This window comes from Calidris pugnax, unplaced genomic scaffold (assembly GCF_001431845.1).
Source record: "Calidris pugnax isolate Ruff unplaced genomic scaffold, ASM143184v1 scaffold44, whole genome shotgun sequence".
Classification (NCBI taxonomy): domain Eukaryota; kingdom Metazoa; phylum Chordata; class Aves; order Charadriiformes; family Scolopacidae; genus Calidris; species Calidris pugnax.
Window position 1 is genome coordinate 12,460,145 of NW_015094506.1, and position 23,040 is coordinate 12,483,184.

Below are 23,040 nucleotides of genomic sequence, written 5' to 3' on the forward strand. Positions count from 1 at the left end.
CAATACTTTGCCCTAAGCTGAGAGTCAGGTTTAGGATCTACTTCCCTTGCTGTGTAGGACCTTTCTCCTGGTGACTTGTATGGATCCTGTGAGAAAGAAGGACAGTTTTTTTACCTGAATGATGGCATAAATACCAAATTAGGGCAAAAAAGGAAGCATACTTGGTTTGCAGGGTAACTTGTAACATATTTGTGGAACTTCTTGTATAGGGAGCACAGGCAAGTTTCACTTGCCAGAACTGGGAAGCAGAATAGAGAGAAGCAGTAAGGCAAGTGTTAGACCAACCGTCCCATGAGTTACAATACATGCGTTACCCAAAATACCGGTGGTACATGGCTGGCATAGTGCTAGTGTCTTCTGCTCAGGGCTGCATTGCCTGAGCAGCATCAGTAGCTCTTCTGTGTCCCTGATTCTGTATATAATCTTCTTCAAGTGGTGGGGAGGTAGCATCCTACCGTCCACGATACGACCTTACTCAACCAGTTTTCACTTTTAGCCTAGCAAAGTGCCTGAGCAGAGCAAAGTTGTTGCAAGTCTGATATGTGTGGGAATCTGTGGGGCTTGGAAGGGTCAAAAACCAGGCAGCACAGGGATCATGAAGGACATGGAAAGGGGTCCACCACTGATGTCATCTTGGAGCAGCCTTCCTTGTAGGATGAAGTAGCCCTCTTGGCATATGGGACTAGGACCTCACACACAGAAAGATCACATAGGCTAAGCCATAGATGACTACTCAGGAAGCAGAGATCCTTACCTCCTATGTCTGTAATCTAAGTCCCATTGACACTTCTCAGAGGTGTAGTGACACTGTAAGAGTCAGGGTTATTGCAGTAGTTCTTTGGCATCATCAGTATGATGAAAGACTCAAACAGAATCACTTAAATAATACTGCACAACCTCAGTGCTATGGCATAACGACAAAAATACTACACAGTCTGAAAAAACAAATTCCATCAAGCCAACTTCTGTAGCAGCCAGTATTACATCTTTCAGGTTTGTATGAGGATTGCCCAGCTTACTTCCTTTCCCAAAGGGAAAGTCTTAAAATAAGGGTGCTTGTTGATTTCACATCTGAATCTGCAAGACTTTATGTGTATTTCCAATCTTTATTAAAAAGTAATAGCAGAATACACTAGAATATTCCAGAGAATATACAAGTATATAAAAAGTCTTGCTGTATAATGGATAGTTTAATTTAAAAGCCTCTTTGGTATTCTTCTTATCTCAAGGCAAGATTTACTTTTTTTCCAAGTTTGCCACACTTCACATAAAACCAAACAAAAAATATCTGGTCAAAATATAAGAAGAGGGAAGATCACGAAACATTCTCAAACTCACTAACATGATCTGCTTTTTATCTTTTGCCATGTGTTTCTTTCACACTCTCTAGGATCAGTTCATAGCAAGCCTTTAAACCCCAGATAAAGAATCCCAAGATAGATAATTAGAGGTCTTTTCTGTCACTGGTACTATATAATAAAATTAATACTGATCTCCACAACAAAGAGGCTATACTGAGAAATGAAAGCCTCAACCCACTAGTGGCCCCATCACTGGCAATGACTGGATATAAATATATCAAATGAATGCTTTAGAGATCCAGCATTATCATCCACATTTGAGATCAAGTTGGTCTTTTTGGAAAAAAATATTAGTTAATTTAGGTACTCTGGACACTGGAATTTTCACACACCTTTTTTTTTCCAATCCAGCCAACTCTTCAGATTATCAAGTGTATGAGACCAATTGTTGTCACTCTGAATACGTTTGAACTTAAAGTAGAAATGGATTCCTCCTGCCTATCTGTCCATCTGCAGTATGCAGGATATTAGACAAGTGATCACAACTGTCCCTTCTAGACTTAAAATCCACCAATCTATCTCCAAAATATCTTCAAAACTGTATATGCTTGCATCCCTGACTGCCTATTTGTTTGAATATATTTTTCAATTCCCCATGTTTTGAGAGTCTTGTAAAACTATGTTTTAAAAAGAGCTTTTATAATGTATGTGTTTTCCATTTAGTCTCCATTTTCAGTCTCCTAGGAGTCACTAAGGCCAGACTTTTCTTCTTGCTTTACATATGGTTGGCAACAAATGAAGCAGTTTTCATTTTGATGAAAAATTTCTGTATATAACCTGTCACCCTGAGGAAGAGGCACATCCTGTTTAATAAGAACTTCCTCCAAGTGATCCAAGAAAAGTCCATTCAGAATCTGCTTGTGACCAAAAGAAAAGAGTGGGGGAATGATTTGCTTATATTATGTTGTAATGATAATGTGAAAAGCAACAAATACAGTATGTATGTAAGCTTATATGGCTTGTAGCCTTTGCTGCTCTACACTGCTTTATAGAGAAAGCACAGATACAGAAGGATTCTTTATTTATTCAAGCAAAAATATAATTTAAGAAATTTTGCTGGGACTAAATTTTTGTCCTTGATATTAGGAGTGACATAAGATGCCAATTAACAGTAATCTGAAAAAGTTTCACAACTTTTAAATTCAAGAAACTACTAAAGATTATCCGATTTGCTAAATTTTACCCCCCTAGGTACTGTCAGACTTCCTTGCCACTTGTGGATGTGTTAGGGATGTTCAAGAAGTGATTATTTAATGTACATGCAGTACGTCTAGTGAGACTGGGTTGTTACTAAATATGAAGTCAGTGTTTCTGGTTAAAGAAGTCCCTGCAAGGTAGTTTTCTGCAGTCTGGGGAAGTGTTGTGGGGTAATATCTCTACACATGCTTATCCTGTTCTTGTATTCTCATCTACACATCCACTGTGGGCCATTGTCGGGAACTGGTTACTGGGCTTTCATCCAGCAGCAATTCCACCTGATCTAACACAGCGCTCTCCATTCCTAGGAAAGCATTAGTCAGATCAAATATCTCAGTTCTCAAAACCCAACTGAACAAACCAACCTACCAGATTTGCCATTGTCTGAAGACAGGAGAAATCGGTGTCACTAGTGCCGAAAAACGGGTATGGTTTTAAAAACTCCCAGAGCACAGCAGCTGGCGAACCATGCTACATAAAAAGGCAAATAAATTTACTTCCCTCAACATTTCAAACTCCCAAAGAACTTGAAGCAAGAAGAAGCTCCTTTCTTGACTCCAAATCAGGGGAGCTGTATGTCCCTGGGCCTGTGAGCAATACATGCAGGTGAGGCATCTGAGAAAATTCATCCTTTCCCCTCCCCTTTCTGTGTCCAGTTTCAGATGCTTGTTGGGAGGAGAGAATCTTTCCCCACCGTTGGAGGGACTGTGTCTAAGGAAGGATGGAAATGTATTCAGAGCCACAGGACAAAATTCATCCTCTGTCTGCCCTGGCTGAAAAATCAACCCAGAAGGAACATCTGGTTGATCCGGATATATTATCTTTTCAAAACACAGCAAAGGTTCACATAGCAACTGGCAAATAGATGGGAAAATATAGAAAAACAGAGCTGATGTCTACTATAAACATTCACACAACAGTAAAGTTAAGGGGGGGTAAGGTTAGTGCAGGCAGCATAAAATACTACTGAGTTTACCCCTTACTATTTAAAATGCATTTTTAACATCTGTCTAGGAAGATATCCATTAATAATGTCTCAAAGTTGAGTGGAGTTGGTTGTCTGCAGGGAGTAGGGAGATTTACTTTGCTTTTTTGCTTCTGATTTCTCTTATCCAGAGCTATGATTTCTGAGTTTTCTGCCAACTCAGCAAAGATGCAGTGAGTTGCTGATTCTGTTCCATCTTGGTTCTCATCTGTAACATGAGTGTGAGTCATCAGACAGTGCCCTTAATACAGACTTTGGAGGCCTATTGGACTGACTTTATAAACATTTAGATTGCGGGGAAAAGCATACGGTGACCAAACTCTTTTTCTGGAGGTGTTTGGGAAGAGATTTTTCTGTTGCTGTAAAGATACAGCAGAGATACAGTTAGACAGGAAACTACAACAAATCTTTCTGGTGTGCACCTGATGGAACTGGCAGGTTTGGAGCAGAGGAAAAAAGGTCTTCATTAAATGTACAGGGACAAACCACCACATACCTCTTCTGTTCTGAGTTACTTTTCAGAAACAAGTGAACAGCTGCAAGGAATGGTTGGGTACCAGGGATCTGATAAATCATGGAAGAGAATCCTGAATTTTGTTCCCAAATTTTACCAGAAAATACTAAAATCCAGTTGGAGATAAGGGTTGTACCTGATAAGAACATAAACTTTTGCATCCTGTAAGGTTACAGGATGTAATACATTTTCTAATTGGCAGGTGAAAGATTCCTGTTTGTTCTCTGTTCTCTGAAAGCTTCTCAGCCATTTGGAATGTTTCTTCAATTATCTTTTTCTGCTCTCAGAAACTAAACCTGTATGTATCACTCAAAAACACTCAATGGGACAAGTACCACATTAATAGAAGACAAACACTTTGCAGGGAACAGCTTTCCAATGCTATTTGCTGTCTGTGCCCATTTCTCTAATTCAATGACCCACTTATCAAAAAACTTAGTCAGAAATGGCAGAATAAGAAACACTACATTTAGATTCATCTATATGTAGCAAGATGGCCCTTGGGATTCTGATTCATGACTAAGTTCCTATGTGTAATGGTAACGCAAGTAATAAATAATCATTGGCCTGTCTGAGTCTGTCAAAGGGAATCTTATTTTTATTTAGGCAGAGGATGTTTTGCAATTAAAAACAATTATTCTAGGACAGGGAAAGTACTTCTCCCTCGAGAACTGTAAGGCTGCAGGCTAATGTATGCCTCTCTTGAGAGACTCCTCACTGCCGGCTGCTGAAAGTACTTAGGTGTAGGTGAAGAGACAAAAAGAGGGACAGGAGCTTGGTGGGTAACTAAACCCTAAATACATCCCAAGGAATTGATTTTATGTGTCACTGCAACAGCAGTTCCGCAGTTTGGTTCTTCCTGTAACATTTGAGTAGAGTTGTGTGCAGAAAAGTAAAGCCATTCCACAAAAGACTTCAGCACTTTGACATTTGGTTCTGATCTGCTACGGAATGAGAACCACAATTGCCAAAATTATCTCTGAAGGCAAGAGGAGCTTTGAACTCAGAGCAGACCTGTGGATCTTTGGAGCCTTTTGCTGCCAAGGAGCTGCAAGGGTGGGAGGAGTGGGAAGAGATGAGATCGACAGGAAATCATACACATGTTTTTGACAGAAACCTATGGGTTTCGAAACACATCCGTGGTCTGTTCCTAACTCCGGTGAAACTGGAGGGCTTCTGTAGGCTGTTTCAATTTAACAGAGGCTGCTAATGCTGAAAAAGTGGGGCATCTTTTGGATCAGCAGAAGTTATGAGATATTTGAAGTACAAATAAAGATTTCTAGTCTAATTTTCTACAGCTATGTAATGAAATTACTTTGCTTTTAGGTCGCTGTGCAACAAAAATTTGATTCTTTCTTGGAATAATCTGGTAAGATACAAGTAACTGCTTGGCAAATATTTTGGTCACCGATTTTTCATCAGATGTGGGTCTAGTTGTATTTCCCTTCCCACACCCACAGGCAGTATCCCATTATGTCATGTCATGTTGGGTTATCTCCTACTTTAGTGACACATGCCATGATGTGACACTCCATAATTCACAGAGACAGGAACAAAGTTCTCTAAACAGTAGACTGATTGTGCTGCTGTAGTATCTGGGGCATCTGCAGAGTGCTGGATGATGGCACAGGTTTTTAGCTTTCTGAATAAAAGTTGGATAGCTCAGCAGATATGCAATGCTTAATGGGCTAAAATGCAAGGGTAATCAGTACCATAAAGAACCTGGTGCCTGGAGTGTCAGCAGCCCGTGAAGCAGAAAGTAATCAGCTCAGCCTTCTCCAGGGAGCATCACTGCAGCTTCTACATGTGGCTTCAAGGTGCCTGAATGGATTGAAAGTGAAAGAGAAAAGTAGAGCAGAAATGCCATTCAACCCATAATATCCTGGTTCTTAGAGGAGCTGTTATTTGGAAATGCCTTGATGAACGGCGCGTTGATGACTGAGCTGTTTGTGCTTCTTGGGGGGCTGGCGTATGAAACGTGCTCATTCTGTAGATTCATATTGGTGATTATTCATTCTCTTTGTTGTGGTCAGGCTTCCAAAGAGGATATGGTGCCCCCTGTGCTGTCTGGAGTAACAATCCTAAACCAACATCTGCTCCACAATATTTTCAACCTGAGATTTAGATAGCATACAGCAAATTAATAAAGGGACATGCATTGTAGAACAAAGACAAACTAACAAATTAGAATGGTTTTAATAGTCATTGGTCCTTATCAGCATAATCCTGCTAAAGACTTAATTTGTAGATGAGTTTGGTGTTTCCAGGACTCACCTTCATGGAAAGCAGAGATTTTCTTTCAGATGTGAAGTTAATGTAGAGAGTCTAATTTGCCCCAGAAAGAGCAGAGCAGATCCTGTGTGAGGAAGGAAATACTGGTTGTTTATATGTTTCAGTCATGACAGGCTCCTTCCCTCTTGTGCAAAAAAAGCAGCAGATTTGCATTCAGCTAACTCAGCTACAACTTCTCAGTCATCCACGCTATAAAGAGCACAAGGTCAGAATAAGAGTGAGGCACTACTGAGGTTTCAGAAAGGTGAACAAAGGCAATTAAAAATGAAGCAGAAAAAGAAAATGGCAATGGCAGGAGATACTGCACTGGCCTACATAAGTGACTGTCTGGCAGGAGACTACCTGCCAAACAGCAATTTAGTGAAATCACAATCTCTGGGTTCACTTCCTAGAGCTGATGCAGACTTTAGGTTCATTTGCCTCATTTCCACATCTGAAAAATGCAGATAATTAGAAAAAGTCCAAATCTTTGCCTTTTATAGCTCTGAGGTCTTTTAGGAGGACCTAAATCTTGTCAAGTTGTTCCTACAGCAGGGTGATCCATCCTCACTTGAGGGCAGATTATGCTGCTTTATACTAACAATAATAATTGTGTTAGTGTTAAGTAACATCAGGAAAGACACTGGGGGTTGGTTGTGCTTCTGCTGCTCTTTCCACGGTTCTGCCTCAAGCCCAGAGAGAACATTAGCCTCTTTGATCTGGTAGGTATATAAAATTAGTACATCTAAACTCTGTCAGGTTAATATTTATTTTACAAATATTGTTTAATCAGGAAGAAGTTACATTCCATGCTCTAACTGTAGATCTGTACCCAGCTACGTAGAGAAGTGGCTAGGCTAGGTGCAAAGTATTGGCCAGAAAAGGCACTACTGCATTTACTATAATATTTGTCACTTTATATAACATAATAATATTACTGAATTAAACATACCACTGCTGTGCATCAAGGTTTTACCCTGTGTCATGGACAATCAGTTATGGTCAAATATAATGGATTTTAATTCTTGTCCATACGAGCAATCGGAGTCCAGAGAAGCTTATAGAAAGTATGTGGGGTCATAGATCTTCAGTCCAAATGAGTCCAGAAGAATCCCATGTTCATGGTCAGTATAGGGCTCATCTTTCTCCTACCTCACCCACAGCCTTCTGGTTTTGCTCTGTCCCTTGATTTGTTTCATTGTGTATCAGTTTGTGATATGATCTTTTAGAAAGCTGGGTACCATATATTCATAGCACCGGTGAGCTCCTTCTCTCATTTCTTACACATAGTAAGTCAGGCTGAAATTCCGTAAAGTGAAAATGAAATATTTACAGCTCTAGCATGCGTATTTGGAAATACGCATGCAAATACAAATTTGGAAGAAATTTGACTCAAAACTCTAAGTACAGAGAAACAAAGTACCACAACCAAAGTATTTCAGATTTTAGGGTGTTTGATTCTTTTGACAGTCGACACTTTCTGCCTTAGCCAGCCATGCTATAGAATTTATTGCTTTTACTTTTAAAATTATTCTCAGCCAGACACTTCAGTAAATCCATAACATGGCAATGCCTGTATTCTCTGCAAATGCATTTTTCTTTCTTATAAGCAGTTAAGATCAACAATAGACTGCTACCTGGAATAATGGCCATACAGTATCCTGAATACAGTAAATTCTTAAAATGCTTCAGAACTTAAAAGACAACAGAAAAATGTGGACAAATATTACTGCTTTTCTGATGCAGTATGTTAGATACATAAAAAAGAATAGAAACACCAATCCAAAGAAAAAAAAAATGTTTTCTTGGAAATCCGATTAAAAAGAAGAAAGGGGAATAATCTAAACAGGTATTTTAAAAGCCCTGCTGTTACCAAGGATTTCAAAATACAGAAGATTGTTTCAAAACATTATTTTTTAACATGAATATATACCTTTTCATAAGGGTGTCCTTTGATGAGCTATAAAAGAGAACAATAATGAAAGATAAACTGAAGTTCCTTTTTTAAGAACTAAAATTAAAAACGCAAAACAGAAAAATAAAATCATCTGCCAACTTCAAAAGAGTTTCAAAGCATGAAATTCCTTAAGCTTGAAACATAATTTAATGATTTATGTTTAAGGATACACTGTAGAGCTTTGAAATCTTGAGAAACAGGAAAAAATGAGTTGTCTTTTTTGTGACTAATGAAAATGCGTCCACAAAGGGTTTCTAATTGTGATACCCCAGATGTTTGGGATGTATGAACGTATCACACCCAGAAATCTTTTTAACTTTCAGTTCCTTTTTTCCTGTGGATTTACACAAAACAAAACATTGTTTAAGGCCAGCTTTCCCAACTGGAACATGCTCAGCTCAGAAGTCTATTTAGAAATAAAGAAAAAAAAATAATCTCTTCCCCTCCCAAAACAGGGAGGAGGCACTCACGCTGCACAACCCTTTCACTTCACTCAAAGTGCATCTGCACTCTGGATTTCGTTAGTTGTGATGGTTGCCATGAGTTGTGTATTTGTTGAAATCTGCTTGCATTGACCTTGTAATTTCACTATAAACAGAAATTAGCTGGTGCCAGAAGACTCAGCAGTCATACAGGCAGTGTCACATAGTGCTTTCATTCCATGTAAAATCACTCTCTCTCTCCAGCTCTCTAAGTAGGGAGGGTACTAAAATGATTAGCTTAGACAAAGTGCCTCACTTTTATTTGTGTAATGTTGAATGAGGCAAATCCCCTATGCTATGATTTAAAAAAAACATCAAGCACAAGTTATTGCCCAATCTGCAGCTCTGGCCAGATCTTTATTCTTCATAGCTCCTTAAAAATGCACAGGTCAAAAGCTCTTCCTTGGTCTATGATTTTCTGTATTTTTTTTATTTCCTGTTACTTGCTGAAATTAGCAAAAAAATGTTTATAACAGAAAATCAAAGCCTGGTGCTCCAGGTTTTATTGCATGAGGCTAGGGTGAGCTACCAGTCCTCTTCTAGGAGTCTGAGTCAATGTTAAAATGGCTCTGTTTTTACAGGTCTACTTGTGGCAAGGCATGAGTGTAAAAGGAGCTGAAATCTTGCTTGTAAGTAAAGACAAGCCTCTTTTCATGGATGCAGAGGAAAGGCAATATTTTGGGAGGGATACCAGGGGTTGCAACCACTTCTTACCAACATTTCTGCTCAGTTCTTTGTACAGCAGCAGGTATGCCTGCATTTGGATAACACTGTTTCTTTAAAAATAAGGGTAAAGCTTGAAATGGGAACTCTCTAGCCTGGCTGTTTGCTGAACAAACACTGAAAGGCAGCAGGGAGGTAAATCATTGTTGCATGCTGAAAGGAAGCGTGGCATTACTTATGAATGACTGCATGCATGGCTGCCTGACTCAATGAATGAATCACCCAGAATAAGACTCTGCAGCTCGAACGAGCACAGAAACTGCTCTGATTTTCATTTACAAAGCTTAATCATAAATATTGTATATTCTACAAGGCAAGGAAGGAAGCACAGTCAGACCTGGTTAATGTGTTTTATTTCCAGGGCTGGGTATGTTGGCTCACCGTGGCGCTCAGCCCTCTGAGGTCACCTGTGGGCACACAGTCCTTTCTGGTCCAGCAGCGCAAATATTTCAAGCCAGGCTGGGGTTCACGGCCTGGCAGGTTGCATCACACACACATTCATTAAAAAGAACAATGCCATCAGGGAAAAATTATACTATGAACTATCTCTTGTACTACAGGCTGTTAAAATTCAGAGATATTTTCTAACAACTTAAATATTTCCATACTGGCTTCCACTATTAGACAAATCTAGGCAGAGCCCAACGGGCCAACATTTATAAGGTGTCTATAGTGTGGCAAGTGCCTCATGTCAGACTATCTTAGATGTCACCAACATCGACAGTTTCAGGTGATGTACCGCATTTTGGAGCCTTGGAAGCTTTCATAGGAAACAGATTTCAAATGATGACATGCTGTCTGCACTGAGGACCAGTGTCTGGGCTATGACTTGTTTAACTCCACAAGTGGAAGTTACACATTGTAGAATCAAAATTTTCACAATTTTATTTTGGTTTTGAAAAACAATGAACAAAACAGTATCATATTTTGCACTCCTCAGCTTCTGCTTGAAAAATAGTTTTGCTACTTTTTGTAATTAGCAAAGTTTACTATAACATGATGATCAGAAGTCACTCTGTTTCTCCAGTAAAAATAAACCTTCATTAATAACAAGTGATGCTGGATATCCACTCAAATGCTTGGAATATTTTAAGTGCTCAAAATCTTTTGGGACTTTGAATCCGATTTCAAGCTTTAAGACTAGGAATTGATTTGTACTGATGAACTATGCTGTACAGACAAACGATGATGTTTTATTTCATGACACCACTTAAAAAAACATAGAGCACAAATTTTTAAAAAGAGACTACAAAAATATCTCTGCTGGGTAAGCCAGATGATTTTTAACTAAAGGACACTGTGGCTCTTTAGGCTTTGAGCCTAGGCAGATTTAGATATAATACAGCTGTGTTTTCTGAATGTGTCACACAAAAAAATGTGACAGCATGCAGACAGCGGCAAATAACTTTGGGGTTAAATTTTAAGGCTAATATCAGAAGTTGCATTTACAGAAACAATCCAGCTAACATGAAGGGGGTTTTCTGCTTGGTTTTTCAAAAACCGTGTAAGACGGAAGTAGGAAGTAGTAGTCCATGCTCCAAATGAAATGAACAGGGACTTAAGGTGAGATGAAAAGAATGTATGGGGAGCAAGGAAAGCAGGCAGTTAGGCTGTGTATCCTATTGCACAAATACTTCACCTGCTCTGAGTAAACTGCTATTGAAGAGCTTTGTAGCAGGATCAGCAGTAGCTCACATGCAGCTGTACGTATCGAGCCCAGGGACATGTAGGCATATGTGGACAAGCTTGGCAGGAGATCACTGCTGAGACTGTGAGCAGTGTTGTCATGCACCAGTGATGCTCAGATGGACACCAACTTGGCCACAGCCTCACAGTTACTTACAGAAAATCTCCAGTGCTGCTAGGAACATACCCTAGGCAGGTCAGAGGGAGCATTCATGGCAAAGGAGTCCCTCTCCTTTAATGTCAACTCTGCCATTAACTAACCCTGGCTACCAGCAGAGCTGCTTTCTGTAAACCAGGTAGGCCCTGTGCTTCTGAGGTAAGATACTCACATACTAGGATACCCTCTTCTGCATGTTCCTGGTTACATGTGGGACAGAAAGGTCAGTCGCTAAACACACAGATGCTCACCACATGAATTTTTGTGACCACAGCCATGGTCATGCCTCCTCATTGCTGCTCTGGGTACACAGCTGTTAACATCTGGCATGGATTTCAAGTATCTTGTTGGTAATGCAGATTGGCATTTCCCAGGACATAACATCTAACATTTGCTTCTTGTAATCAGGTGGGACTGCTTTTGCAGAACATGAGGGCTGCAAGCCACATACTGCTTTTTTCAGAGATCCAAAGGACAGGGAAGTGCTCACAGATGGGAGGTGACTGTGGCTTCCCAAAGTGCCTTTTGAGATGCATTGCATTGAATATGCTGGACTCAGTAGCTCTTGCTAATTAATTTCTCATGCAGAGGGGGAGTCATTGTGCCAACAGCACCAGTACGGTGTCACTGCCAGTCATCCAGTGCAGCCCCACCACAGGGGCCATGGCACAACAATTCAAGAGTTAGACGCAGCTTACAAGCTGTAGAGATCCCTGTTATTTCTGGGTGTTCTCTGCTTCTTTGTTAGCTCTAGATCTAGAAATCTAACTTTGTTACAACCCTTTTTACTGCAGCTGATTGTCCAACAAGGTGCACTCTCCACCTTCCTCTAGGCATGAGGCAAGAGGCCTGCATAGGATTTCAGAATTTCTTCTAGCTCATGAACACAAAACTACTGTAAATCATAGAATCATACAATGGTTAGAGTTGGAAGGGACCTTAAAGATCACCTGATTCCAAGCCCTCTGCCATGGGCCATTCCATTAGACCAGGTTGCTCAAAGACCCATTCCAACCTGGCCTTGAACATTTCCAGGGATGGGGCATCCACAACTTCACTGGGCGACCTGTTCCAGTGCCTCACCACCCTGACAGTAAAGAATTCCTGCCCAATATCTAATCTAAATCTAATCTCTTTCAGTTTAAAACCATTGCCCCTTGTTCTGTCACTACACTCCCTGATAAAGAGTCCTTCTCCACCTCTTCTATAGCCCTCCTTTAAGAATGGTAAGGCTATTATAAGGTCTCCCTGGAGCCTCATCTTCTCTAGGCTGAACAACCCCAACTCTCTCAGCCTGTCCTCATAGGAAAGGTGCTCCAGTCCTCTGATCATCTTTGTGGCTCTCCTCTGGACTCGCTCCAACAGGTCCATGTCCTTCTTATGTTGAGGGCTCCAGAGCTGGATGCAGTACGCCAGGTGGAGTCTCATCAGAGAGGTGTAGAGGGGCAGAATCACCTTCGTGGATCTGCTGGCCACACTTTTGATGCAGCCCAAGATGTGGTTGACTTTCTGTGCTGCAAGCACACATTGCCTTCTCATGTTGAGCTTCTCATCAACCAAGCCTAAAGGTCCTTCCCCTCAGGGCTGCTCTCAATCCATTCTCCACCTAACTTGTATTTGTGCTTGGGATTGCCCCAACCCACGTGTTGCAATTGACCTTGTTGAACTTCATGAGGTTCACACAGGCTCACTTCTCAAGCCTGTCAAGGTCCCTCTAGATGCCATCCATTCCTTCCAGTGTGTTGACTGCTCCACACAGTTTGGTGTCATCGGCAAACTTGCTGAGGGTGCACTCAGTGTTAAACAGCACTGGTGCTAGTACTAATCCCTGATCTGTGGAAATGCTGAGATAAAAAGTAATGTCGTAGCCAGCCACAATGCCTAGTGTAGGCACATGAAAATAATTTTGTAAAGGAATACCCCAATGCGTGAATCCCTCCTCCTTGAAAACATCCATGCACAGCTATGACTTGATGGTTGGCTGCTCTCGCGAAACCTCCCATTGGGGCAACATCTGATCTGCCAGCAGCTCCTGCTTCCCAGCGGTTCACTGCCTGGGCTTCCCTGCACAGCAGCTGCTTCTGCTCACACACAACTTTTAAGACTTTACTGAACCATGTCTCCTCTGATCACAAGATATATTTCCTACTTCTGTTTGCTTGGCACCATGGCATCTGCTGGTGGGATGCAGAGCAGGGTGACAGTGCTGGCCCCTCCTTGCTGAGCTGGGGGACTGGAGGAAGAGAACCGAGGTAGGGAACTGAGATTAAGTGCCCTGAAATGCATCAGAAAGATTTGTTATGATAATTTAACTTGCAGTGTTATTCTGATCTAAAGCTATTGTCACTCTCCTCCTGTTCTTCCCTGGGGTTAGAAACCTGTACAAAATGCAAATAAGAGATTCAGATTTGGAGCCTGTACACCTCCACGTTTCTGTTTGCCTGGTCTGGGATTTAGGTCTGATCCAGTTCAAAGTTGGGGGAGCATTCATAAACACGGGTCTGTACCAGGAGACAGGACTCTCCTCCTTTCCCCTCCAAACCAGTGCAGTAGAGTAAATGGCAGCCTCTGCTCAGATGTTCCTCATTGTAAGCATGGAGATGTTTCTGGCCTCTGCTATTTTTGAAACCGAGTTTCCAGGTCAGGTGTTGAACATATTTGGAATGTAGATTTGTGCATTTGCTGTCTTTCCCCTGGCTTTTCCCTGGCAGCTCATACAGTGCAAAACCGAATACCTAAAAATAGCAATACTGGAATTAATTTTATACTTTCCTTTTTGTTTAATTCCCTCAATTCAATTTCTTGGATCTGTTTTATTGTGCTTGTAACTAAGCAAAGAGTCCTTTCAGTAAGAAAGTCAGTCCTTTTAAAAAATATTCACTTCTAAATAACTTAATGGGGTGAGTCATGTAGCAGGAAAAAGTTAAGACTCACAAACACTGACTCTGGCAATACATTGCTTCTATTAGTAGCAATTTCTTTATGACCTTAAGACTTCTGTAGCAGCATAAATATTTTACATGGTTGAAGCAATTCGAATAATCTTAGTTAGCTCAGGCATTAAAAATGCAGCAGTGAAGGAAGGGAAGCTTGCTAACAGCATTCAGGCTGAGAATTATAGTCACAGTCATGACTATGTCATTGCACAGCCATAACTTTCCAGGTGAATTTACAACACAGCAGTTGTCTGTTGGCCAAAATGCAGAGAACTGAAGCTGGGACCTCCAGAACTAAAAATCACAAGCCTCAGTTCGAGCTGAAGTGCTGTAAATACTTGGAGTGAATCTTGCCTCTGTGGCCTAAGTGCTAAATGCAAGGGGTTGCAGGAACATGCAGATATTCCTCAAACAATGTGTTTGCAAGAATGTTATAAATCATGCAGATTTTATCATGCTTATTACTGTGGTAGTCACTGTCTGGTAAGCACTTCATGTCAAAATAGGGGGTAGAGAAATTTTGGGTACATCTGTAATGCTAAATGAAATAGAGCTGCTCTGGTGGAGCCCCTGTGGGGGGCAAATAATTGCAAAATAATTTCAAAGAAAAATAATGGCAAAGCAAAATAATTGCTTTGTTTGAGGGCTTTTCTCAGTTGAAAAAAAATAGTATGGGGACTGGCCTGCAGGCTATTACAGTGGTGTTTTCATAACGTGAAACTGGAGCTATATGTTGCATGTGTGTGTAGGAGACAGAAAGAGTTGAGACTTTCATGTACCAAATTTTAAAATCCAAAAATAAACATTCCCCTACTGAAGATCATGCAAGCTTTCTTGCTGATTGCTTTGCTTTCTGGTTTGATGTATTTCTTTTCTATCTTATTTGAATTTGATGCTTTGAGGGTAAGAGCACCTGGCAGCTGTGGTTATTATTGTGAATTCAGCAACAAACAGTGCTAAGGGTGATGAGTTTGTTTGCAGGTTGTGCATGGAAAAATCACTTCAGATCTAGACCTAATGTGGATCTGCTACATGACCTAGACCTTGCTGGTTTAGCTAGTCTTCTGTCTTGGACCAACCACTGGCCTGGACGTGACCTCTCAGAGAAAGGTGGAAACACACGTTTCGGCTATCAGGCATGCCACGTCTTCGTGACGTGTATGCCATGACTTCATGAGAAATGTCATTTCTTAACTGTTGTGGCGATTGTCATGGCCCTTGGGCCCATATCATGTTCAATATTTGCCGAATGAAACTCATTTGTTTAAGCACTATGGGCATGGTATTCCACAAAGATCTTCCACAAGCAACTTCCATTAAAGTACATTTTACTATACACATGCTAGTGTGTTTCTTTCTAGTCTTTTCTTGTCCCACAGAGAAAAGATGCTTGAGCAATGAAGAAGGTGCTCACTCTCATTGCAGACTGATCCAATGTTACTACTCTCTCATTTACTCTAGTTTTCTAAATATTTAGATTATTTTCATAATTTATCCATCCTCTGATTCAAGCTATTGCTATGTAAACTTCTGCTTGGGTCACCTTGAAGCATTTCATTTTCAACAGCAAGAATACCCGTTGACTCTTTCGCATATCTTAGCTTAATCAAATCTTACTGTTTTTTCTTTTGGCTAATGCTACATTATTTCCAATGTAAGAACATTACTGTCTACATTATTTCAGTTCTATTCCCAGCCAATGTCATTGGTAGACTGAGGGGTGCCCAGAATAGAGGCTAAGACATAAGCTGTTCCTTTTTCCCTTTCACACACAGTATGATCTGAACTTTATGTAGGACTGCTCACAGGAATAAATAGCTGGCAAAGAGAATCTGGGTTGAAAAATCTGGCCCTAAAGCTTAACCAAGAGACATATCAGATCAGTTCTCTAAAGATAAATGAACAATGTTATCATTTCATTAAGACAAATACTACTTTGGTCTAAAGAATAAACAAGCTTCCTCTCAGTCCTGTCATATGATATTCATGCTGGAATTCACTTGAACAAGAGTGCATTCATTTCATAATAAATAACTGGTGGTTATACAACACCTTTGACCACAAAGCCTTCTAAAGGCTGCATTGTGTTCCTTCCACAGTCACAAAAAAAGAAAAGAAAGTGAGGCATAAGTTTAATAGCGTGAGTAAACTGCAAACAGATGACAGATATTTCACAAGCAAAAGGCCAGCTTTATCAGAGAAGTTATTTTTTGCTCATTATTTGCTTGAAGGAAACAAACACTCTCCGTACATTGACAGGGAAACTGAGTCACAACACTTAATTAACCAACAGTCATGGAAACTGTTGTTAGAGCTGGATTTAATAATCAAGAGGTCCTGTCCTCCAGTTCTTTCTTTCCAAACTTCAATTCCTGTGTGAACTGCATGAAAGCAAACAAAATTTTAATCAACTTGTTTTGTATTGTTTTGGTTTTTTCCATGGAGGGGGAAAAAAAAGGGAGGAATACATTTATCAGGGTCTGAAAGTGCTGAAATTCACTTCAGTATTTGCAAAAGGCTTATAGCTCAGGGAACTCTTGACCTGAATCTGTTTCTAGGAATCTGCAGAACAAGTTTGTTTGTCTGATTATTAAATTTATTGTTTGGATGACTATAAGCATATTCATGGAAAACATAAGTAAATCATGAAAGTCTTATGGTAGTTACCATGAATAGTCATTCATCTGAAACTTTGTCTGGGAAGCATGTTCATCATTCATTACTTCAGCATTGCAGTTGCACAACCAGAGAGTACAAACAAAACTGTACAGCCTAAATGACACGCTGCTTACCACTAAGAGTACACAGTGAATAATGCTGAAGTGGTCTCCTGGCAGACTATCTGCAGAGTGGGATGTGTCCATATAAATCATGCGGTGAACCCCTAGAACTGCAGACAGACAGACAGACAGACAGACAGGGGCTGTTCCCGAACGACTGGCAAACAGGAAAAAAAACAACTAATGGTCACTGAGGGAATGATTTGTGATACCTTACGTGCTATCAATTGCTTTTTCATCTGCATGTTTTTTTCAAGGTGTGACCAAATTTAGCCCACATTTCTCATAAAAAAGTTACATTTTTGAAGCATGAAGGTCATCAGCCTAATGCAGGTCTAACAGCTCCATAGCAGTCTACGGGTATGGCTGGATGAAACAGAATTTTAAAAGAGTTTGGATTTAACATGTTTGAAGATGAATCTTTCTAGGTGCATTTAAAGTTATCTAGAAAGCCATAGACACCATTAAAATCTGTATATTTGTAGGCTGTGTATGTGTGTACTTAGGAAGGTTAGAGCTTGGATGATAACACATTCAGCTCACTAACACTAAGCTCAGTATGAATTCCCTATACAGGTGGCTTCTTCATATATCTGTTCAGGCTTATCTTACCTCAGCCATGCTTGCCACTGCTTTAGTCCTCTTACAATCATTTACATCACTGCAAAGTATGATTGAAATACCATCTCACCATACCCTAACAGTTCTATATATTATCTCTGCTCCAAAAATGAGGGCTCATAGGCCTAATCTCAGTGATGTGCTCTGCATGTAAAGCATGCATGGATCTTTAGGAACTTGTAGTGCAGAGGCATTTACAATCCTAGCAGATTCAGCCTATGCCTTAACATATCTAATCCAAAATTCTGCCTTCTAATTGAAGAGATTTCTAAAAACGTGTTTGCTTTTTTTCTGGAGCCAGTATTTGACAAGTGTCTATTTTTTGCCTTTATCAACAGTATAATTCCCATATTGGTTTGCAAATCTACAGTAGCAGTATTTCCAGAGGAAAAAAAAATTTGCTTTATTTCACACTATTTAAAACTGAAGGGAGCTGTGATGATGCTATTGCTGGTGATTATTTCAGGCATATCTGCAAAGAAAAACTGCCCAGCTGTACCTGTACATTCCTTTATACAACAGAGATTTTTGCTGCAATGCTCCAAGACTGGTTCCTTCCTCTCTTTACTTCCTCACCTACAGATTTGGTACATGCTTGTCCCTTAAACAATTAGCAGGAAGAGGTTTCTCCTTAGCTGGATCTTTTTGTAGAGATCCGTATCACTGACAGTTTTCTATGAGAAGGTCCTAGAAGTAGACCTTCCTTAGAACACACTGCTACCACTGGGATTCATGATATTTTGGAGTCAGTTTTAACATAGTGACCACACAAGACCCAGCCAACTGAGTAAATGCCGCTGGTCAGTGGTGAGCTTTTCTCCTGAACTAACCCTGTTCTGCTGGACTGTCACTGCTCTAGCTTCCATACCAGGAAAAAAGCCAGACGGTTTGATTTTCCTTTTAGCTCTTGAGTCTCATTAAACCAGACTTACTTTTTCTTTTCTAAAAATTGAGCTTGTTCTGTACTCTTAAGGCTTGATCGAGTGCTTTTAGTCAATGGAAAACTTGTCATTTACTGTAGTGACCTTTGATTTATTCTCCATTTCCCTTCAACTCCTGTAGTATTCCATCTGGTCAATTTTAGCCTTTATTTTGGAGGATAAGGGTCTTTTTTTAACGCCAGTCAGCTCACCCATAATGAATCTCCATCCCCCCCACTGGAAAAAAGCCAGCCTAGATCCTTGACTAGCCATTCAAAATCAATAACAGATTTTACCTTACAACACTTACATAGAACATGCGGGCTTTGGGACACTGAGTTTGGGGGAGGAGGTGTGACAAACAGTGCTTAAAAACAGGTGGGTTTGTGTTTTGCTGAGACATATGCTGTTATTCACCCCAAAGAGAAAGAGAAGGCAGCAGAGAAGGAGGGGAAGTTTGGCCCATATGGGAGGTTAAGGGGAAGTGGGAGAACTGAAGTAAATGTAATCAGTAGCACTGTATGGCAGTTTATAACCTGAATCCAAGAAACACAGCAAGCATTCAGTTACTTGATTTGGCTGAGAGTCAGTGAAAGGGATGTTACTTAGAGTTTTGAAGAATTTGGCAACAGAACAACTACATGTGAATGATGTTGCAAGGGAGGATGTAGTACTGAGACAAAGATTTCATACAGATAATATTTGGCTCCAGACTTGCAAGATTTGGATATCTCCAACACAAACACCAAGACACTAACAGGAAAGATCAAACACACCCAGTGAATTTTTATTACCTTACAAACATCAAGAAAAGCTGTCTAGCCAGCTGTGCTGCTCATCTGCTCCTAGGTACAAGAGAAGTTGGAACCCTAAATCTGAATTTTCTCCTCTTGAAAAATTCCACCTTAAAGTACTTATTTTCTGAAAAGCTAGTATTTATACTATTTTTCTCCAGTTTCCAGTTTGCAGCTGCTGCAGATCATTTACCACATCCCTGCGTAGTGCTGCACACCCGCTGCCTGCTGACCCTGGTTTCCTGTTCAGCTGGGACTGAGCTGTCCCCCCAGGTCTTGGTTCCAGCAACACGAGTGGACACGTGTCCTTTCTGGGACCTGAGAAGTTTAGTGAAATCGAATTGGTGTGCAGTATTAATCTCCAGAAGTTGCAATTATGGGGGCAGAGTCCCCAAGGCACTTTTCTACCCTCTACCTTCTCATTAAAGCACCGTGGCATATGCCAAACTAATATACTCTACCTACACAGCTGTGATGAAACCACTGCATTCATCTTACTGTTTAAGGAAAATATGTTCAGGCTTCAACTCCACTTTGGCTAAGTCAATTTTCTCACACCTCAATTCCCCAGCTGTAATATGGGACCTACTTTCTTCCTCTTCTACATTGACAGCTCCATCAGTTCATATTATAAATGCATAATTTTTATACACTGCCAGCAGACAACATAGTGGTACCCTGTTCCACGTAAGAGCAGTGGGAACCTCCTCAAAACCAAAGAGTAAGCATCAATAATAATGCAGATCACATTTTCAAAGCAAAATACCATAATAACCACAGCAAAGATGTAAACACATTTGCAGAGTCTACCAAAACCAAGTATTACATGTTTGGTTTTTTGCAAGCTGATGAAGGCGAGGGATAAGAGAAGACGATGTGCTATGGGTAAGAAATCTTGAAATTTAGGTATTGACAAAGTACTTTCAGCAGCTGTTTGCAATGATCCTGACATGTTTGGCTATGGTAATGTGGTGACGGTGCCATATTTGTCAGAAGGGCAATGACGTCATGGTAAGGTATGATACAGTGGCTGCCACTATTGCCTCAGGCTCTTCTTGTCTGTGCCTTACTTTGCCTCCAAAAACTCCTACTCTTTTTCCTTCAGCCTCCCACAGTTGGAGAAAGAAGAGGGGAGAAACTTCTTAAATAAAGTGTTCTGTAAATGTCGATTGCCTCTTGTTGGAGATGGGAGACTTGAAAAAGATGATTAGGACATCATGTTGTCCATGTTCTGCAAGCTAAAAAAGAAAAAAAGAGAATTAAAATGTGAGAATAATCTAAAGAATAGTTTTCAAACCAGAAAGATATGATCCAGAAAAATCCATTACAGGTACCAGCTTTCCATTCCTATATACTCACATGTCAGGTACACTTTTTGATGCTACGTGAGCAGGAAGTAGCTGGCATCCCCTAGCAGCACCATACTTTCTTGGGTAATTTATTAATGGTATTGTAATTTCCAGCTGGCATTTTTTGAGTTGTTTTGTTCATGATTCTCCATGTTCTGGGTGAGGTGAAAGCAGGTGTAACTCAGAGAGATTGGCCACACGGGGCGGGTGCTCTGAAGTCTGCTTTCGTTTAGGAACAAAAGACAGGCTGAAGTTAGGAGGGAGGAAATCTATACCACAGCTGTGCCAAGTATCTAATGCATAACATTAACACTGGCAAAAGAGGAAAGGAAATTTAAATGTGGGGAGGGGAGGCATCTCTAGGGAAAAGGCGCATTAAAAAGAGTAAGAGGAACCCAAGACGTGTCTGTTCTTGATTTGAAGGCCCACGGTGCAGCAGCCTGCTGGGAGGAACTGAAAAAGTCTCTTTTGCAACAACGGGGGCTTTGAGTGTTGCACAATGAGCTGAGAAGCATCCTGGGACATCCACGAGACTTTTGTGGATAAATATAGAGGAAGGGGAGGCGGCTGTTGAACACTGTCTCACGGCTTACAGACAGAGGCCAAAGGTAGCTTTCGGTGCTTGGACTACTAACCTGGTGAAAATAGCAGTATTTTCTGGAGTCAGGGAACTAATACTGTGAGAGTGCCAGGGACAGGAGACTAAATCTCTCTCTTCCTGAGTTTTGCTCTATCAACAGGGTAAAACTCTTCCTCCACTGCCTCACAGGCTTGGGAAATAAAAGAGACTTGGGCTGGATCAGCAGGTCCGTTTCCTGTGTAGGGATCTTGCCTGCTCTGAGAACATCTCTCTGCTGTGAAGACAGAAGTGAAACATTCTCTCATTTCACTGCGCACATTTATATCAGTTGAAAAGTTATCCTGTTCCATGTGTTTTTTCCTTTTGTTTTATTGCTGTAAGTCGTTTGTATTCAGAAAAATAAAATAAAATATCACAGGAAAGAAGAAAAGCCAGCAAATCTGAAAAATCTGAAATGAAAAATCCACGTCCATATATACACACACAATTTCCTATGTCCTTTTCTTTATAACAAAATGGATGCCCAAGTTTTCATAAGCCTGGTACAGCACAAATTTGACCTAAGACCTACTTTCAACATAAGCTGAGCAGTAAGGGCTCACACTGAGTAGAACAGGAGGTACAATCACTTAACACTTCTGAAAGTCAGGCCTGGAACCCACAAACTATTGTAAAATCCCCCATTATTTTCAGGAAAATAAAGCCAGTGACTACCAGGCTTTGGACTTTTCCAGGTTTCCTCTGCCTGAGTAGCAGTCAAGAAGTGGGAAAAGTAAAAGTGCACAGTTCAAAATATTTGCTTTTGCGAGTTGTCACATGGAGGCATCTGTATTACCTTAGCAATGAATTGTAATTACTTTGTCCCTTAGTGGCTGGATGTCTTGAATGAGGGTAGCAATATTAATAGTACTGGTCGTAATTGGAACTTCTCCTTCAGCTTAGGGGATAGAATTACAAGGCCAAGTTCTGCCCTCATTTAATTTTGTAAAGCCTGACTGAAGATGTTGAGCGGTCTAACTGAGAAATTAGTGTCACTGATGCCTTGCAGTACTGATTCCACATATCATCATCTAAGACGAGCCTATTCTACTATACTTCATAGGCTACAAACATGTTGCAAGGATTCCTGCTAGGAGCTACCTCCTGCATTCCCAGGGGCATTCCAAGGATCACAGCCCAGGAAGAAATTTGAGGTGGCTTTATTGAATGATTTTCCTAATTGTTCCAGTGGAGATATGTGGGTTGTTGTCTATGCAGGGAGCTGGCTTTACAGCCCTTTACAATTAGCCCTATCTTGATAGGGAAGTACTGGTTTTCTATCCTGAGGCTTGAGAAGGTGCATCCATTATTCTCAACAGATGAAAACTGTATACAAGTTAACACTGATATACTCACTAGAATCTTGTAACTGGTGTAAAGGAATATTTCACCGTGGATTTACTGGAATACTGCAACATGAGACTTGGGAGGGGTGGCAACAAGTTATTTATGCCAGTTTGTGACAGTGAGGAATTGTTGATGTCAATGGGTGCAGAGCAAAATTCAGAAATAGTGAAAGTTGTCAGGCAGAGCACAGCCCTGGAGTGTTCAGCCCACAAAGCTCATTGATTAGATTGATCATATAGAAACAGAAAAAATTACTGCATGATGATATTTTCTATTTTGAGAAGAAAAGATGGCTCTATAACCTTTCAGGCTATGTCTAGTTGGCCTCAGGGCTGATTCCT